Here is a 4,650-nt window from a genome sequence, read left to right as displayed (position 1 = left end):
AGTTTCTCTGTATAGCCCTGGCTGTCCTAGAACTCTGTAGACCAGGCTGGCCTCAAACTCAGAAATCCGCCTGCCTCTGCCTCCCAGGTGCCCGCCGGGATTAAAGGCGTGCATGCGCCACCACTGCCCAGCTAGGGGTTGATTTCTTAAAGAGAAATCACTGAGGTTTTGGTTTTCGAGGAGATGCTATGGATTGAAGCCTCGTCCTGTGTGTGCCAACTGAAGACTCGGGCACCGAGAACACCCTCAGCCCCTGAAGCTTGTTTCAGTCTGACACGGTTTGTTCCCTTTGGCAGGCTGGATGCCAGGTGCTGGGCATGGCCTGAAGGCGGGTGGTGGTGTGGGCAGGAACCAGCATCTCAGCAGCTGGAGGGTCATCTCCTCCTTGCTCCTGGTTCCCCCCTTCCTTTTCTTTGTGGGGGGTATCAGGATGGATGGTCCTGGTTCTTCTCTCCCAGCATCCTGCTCCCCATTAGGCATCCTTCATTCAGCCCTGAAAAGACCAGGATGGAAATCTTAGGCGGCTTAAAGAGGTTGTGGTCCAAGACAGTAGCCACTCAGCTGCCAGCTGGACTGTCACTTGGTAAACAATAGTAGCTGTCCCTGGGCCTGCTCAGCCACAGCTGGTCTCTGCACAGAACATTTCCATTGTCCCAAAGGAAATGAGGCGCGTTTATCCCTATATAACAAAAGACAGCAGCAGTTTCCGCCTTAGCCTCCCAGTCACCAAAGGACTGCTTGTGTTCCCACTGGGTCTGTTTACACGGAATCATTAGATGGAGAGTTACTGAGCTGGAGAAGCTGAGGCGTCTTTTCTTTAAGTTCACCTACCAAGAGATGGAGGGATTTCTTTCTGCCATTTCCACACACATACGCAGTTCATCTGTGATGAAGAGTGACGGAGGTTTGCATATAGTTGTTAGTATGATCTGTCCAGAGTTTTGGTTCATTATACCAAGAAATCCCGCGTTTGCATTTTGTAGCTAAAGTCGTTCTTTTACTCACCTTCGTGCACAGCACCCGTAAGCCTTCTGATCTGATGTCTGTGAAGGCATTTCTTCATTTGACTCATTATCCGTAGCCAAGGGGAATTGGTGGACAGCTTCATACAACTTCAGAAATCCATTCTATATAAAACAGTTTTGAAAACAGTTAATGGACAGCAAGGTGGCTTAGTAGATAGCGACAGTTGCCAACCCCGAGTCTGCATCCACCTTGGGCAGGGAGGGAGAACCAATTTCTAGAAAGTTAATATTCTGACTTCTGTAGGAGTATGTGATGTGTATCCCACCCCTCATGAATAACTACAATGTCATACAGTTTTTGCAGATCAAAATAGGTCATACAAATATAAAGACTTTTTTTTGTTGTTGTTGTTGTTGTTGTTGTTGTTGGAGACAAGGTTTCTCTATGCAGCCCTGGCTGTCCTGGAAATGGCTCTGCACACCAGGCTGGCACCAAACTCACAGAGATCCACCTGCCTCTGCCTCCCAGGTGCTGGCATTAAAGGCTTTCACCACCACTGCCTGACTGAGAAAATTTTAAAAAGAAAAGGAAGAAACTTATGTATGTGAGACATCAGAATTTTTTTTTTTGCTTTATTTACTTTTCTTATTTCTTTATTTATTTTATAATTTGCAAAATTATATCTGTTGGAAACACTGCCTGTTCTGCTTTGTTTAATTTTCTTGATTTTTTTTTTTTAATGGCAGATATCTTTAAGGATCAGGAACTGTCATCTGAAATCTAGCATATCCCCAGTAAGTTTATGCAAAGTAGTGTTAGTCTGAAAATCATAATCCACCGTGACCCTAGTCCAAATAGCAATGCTTTTTGTGTTGCGAGACACCATGGCCATCTTACGTAGTCATTAATTTACCTCTGTGGTAACTATCACGAGACCTGAAGAGCACACTTTCCAAGGTTGTGAAGAGTCGGGAAACACTAGCCTCAGTTTACTTTTATGCTGTGGCAGGGAGGCATAAAGCTCTCGGGGTCCTGGTGTTTGAGAGGAGAACTGTCCCTGGCCACCCTAGTGTCCTCTGGAGTGTCGCTGCTCTGATGGGTGTGCGCCATCCTCTCTGAGGCTCTAATGCTAGGCAGCTTTTCCTAGTTTACACGGATGTAGGGCTTTCCAAAGTCCAATTGTAGGTTTGTTTCTGTTCTGCCCTGCTAACAGCTAATTTGTTGCATTTTACTAGAAGCTTGAGTGTCTGGTAGCAGACATCCTTGCTTGTTGTAGTCTAGCTTCCTTTATTAACTCTGAGACTCTGGATAGATGATGGGGACTGGCCTCAGTTTGGTTTCTATGACTCGAAAATGGGAGGTTTATTTTAGGGTTAGCATCGAGAATAAAGTGCATAATATAGGATGCCTCTGTTTCAGAAATGTATGTAAAATATGAGGTTATAGAAACAGCGTTTGATATGAGAATTCTGATCTTTCTCTGGTTTTCTTTTTAGTTCTCCTAATAATGTTGGTGATTATTTGTGCCCCATAATAAGATTATCGGTTTACATAAGGCCTGTTCAGTAATTTGGATATGTCAACTTAAAAACCACCACTTTCGGGCTGGAGAGATGGCTCAGCCGTTAAAGGCTAGGCGCACAACCATAAAAACCACCACATTCAGCCGGGCATGGTGGCACAGGCCTTTAATTCCAGCACTCGGGAGGCAGAGGCAGGCGGATTTCTGAGTTCAAGGCCAGCCTGGTCTACAGAGTGAGTTTCAGGACAGGCAGGGCTGCAGAGAGAAACCCTGTCTCGAACCCCCCCCCCCAAGAAAAAGAGATTTTTATTTGACCATTAGCAAATGGGTGAAGGTTTCTTTGTGGGGTGTGTGTATTTGTGTGCACTGCATGTGTGTACGCAGGCGGTCATACACGTGTATGTCTGTGCCTGAAGCTATCAGATGGAGGCTCACTTTCACCCTTTTTTGGACAGTTTCTTGAACCCAGAACTCACCAACCGCAGGGATCCTGTTAAGGAGGACACTGGACAGTTTAGGAGGGTATTGCCAGCTGGGTTTAGGGGGACAGGCTCCCCTACTTTTGCTCTAAAACCATTGTGTGTAGCTGAGGTTTGAGAGCCGTCTTCTTCTGAGTGTCTCCCCCCGCCCCCCCATATTTCCTACTGGGTCTTTACTACATCGTTATCCATGATAATCTTCAGGATATTTCTTTCCGCTCAGGGTCCTCTCAAGCTGGGGCCCAGAGGCTGGGAAATGTTGTTCCTTATTGTAAATTCCCAGCTTTAAGAACAAATCAGGATTAGGGAGGGTGGTGAGAACCCCGAGTAGCCTGGAGAACACCGAGTAGCAAGGCAGCCCTGGGCTGTGGGCTGTGTCAGGTGTTCTGGGGTGGGTAGGAGCTTCTTGTTTTCCTTGAGCCCCAGTATTCGCTGGATAAAATAAATAGGAATAACCGAGCACTTCTTATTCTGTAGGCATCGGAATCACCGATTATTAAGCAAATTATGGGGGTGTTTCTTAACTAGAAGGCAAGGTTGGAGCAGAAGTTTGAGTCCCCTCGTCTTGATGTTTTGGTCTTTTCTTTGTGTTGATGATGTTTCTGCATATTCATTCCACGAACATTTTTTTTTTGAAAGCCCCCCTGTGTGCTTGGGTTGCTCTGGGTCTAGAGGAGGAGCCACAGACAAGGTTTCGGGCCATCGTGGTTTGCTTTGAAGAACATGGAAAAAAAATACACAAATAACACTAAGTGGAGATAAGAAGATTGGGGTGGGGGTGGGGGACAGAGAAAGAGAGAGACACACACTTCCACACACCCTGGGGCTGGTCAGGGAGTCCCATCAGGTAGTTTGCACATTCTAGGAAGGAAGAAAAGCAGGTAAGGCCTAGGGGCCCTGAGGAGCCCTGGGAAGGGTTGTTAGAATTCTGAGAAAGAAAAAGTCCTGAAGGGTTTTGGTAGTGGGTAGAGCCATCTAATTTCCATACTAAAGGTTAACTCTGCAGGTAGTGATTTAGACTAGGGGAGGATTTGGAGGCCTGCGGGGAAGCTTAGAGCCATGGATGGATTTACTTACCCACTCTCCGGATTGGGGCCTAAACCTGAATTGGAATTGGGATTTGGGAGGTGGGAGGGAGAGTCACCCACTGAAACTCTCACAAGGCTTCCTGGAAGGTGGGCCTCAGGGCGGGAGCCAGGGACGCAACCTCAGTTAAGGAAATGGTTTTATCTGCAATTCTAGAATCAAGCTCACCTCCTCTCTCAGTTCCTTGGGCTCAGACTGATTTTATAGACTAAGAAAGACTGAAGAAAGAACAGTAACAAGCAACAAAGCAGACTGTTTCAAAGTTACTCTCCCGAAGGAGACCTAAGCAGAGGGAAATAGATTAGGTGTCCGGTTACCTCAGGTTCCCGGAGATGTTTAAAAGGAGGGGGGATTTGTTACCATGGCATTGAAACTGGTCTGTTTGGGACTTTGGGCTATCAGCTCTCTCCTGGTTTTTCAGAAGGTCACACAATAGCACAGTTTTTTGTTTGGTGGTATGGGAAGCTTAGTATGACTTCATTTTGATATTCAGGCTGATCCATGCAGGGGCCTAAGGCCAGAGCTCAGTGTAGACCAGTGGACTCTGGTTTTTGCATTTAGAGAGCACTCATCTTTTTTTTTTTTTTTTTTTTTTTT

General features: G+C 46.2%; 1 protein-coding gene across 7 annotated transcripts in view; it reads left to right on the top strand.

The window, feature by feature from the left end:
- Mtcl1 (microtubule crosslinking factor 1) overlaps nucleotides 1-4,650 on the top strand; it is a 113,890-nt gene that overhangs the window by 4,608 nt on the left and 104,632 nt on the right. The window lies entirely within an intron of this gene.

The sequence above is a fragment of the Mus pahari genome, chromosome 18 (assembly GCF_900095145.1).
Source record: "Mus pahari chromosome 18, PAHARI_EIJ_v1.1, whole genome shotgun sequence".
Classification (NCBI taxonomy): Eukaryota; Metazoa; Chordata; class Mammalia; order Rodentia; family Muridae; genus Mus; species Mus pahari.
The sequence above is the reverse complement of the archived record's forward strand: the minus strand, read 5'-3'. Positions and strand labels throughout refer to the sequence as shown.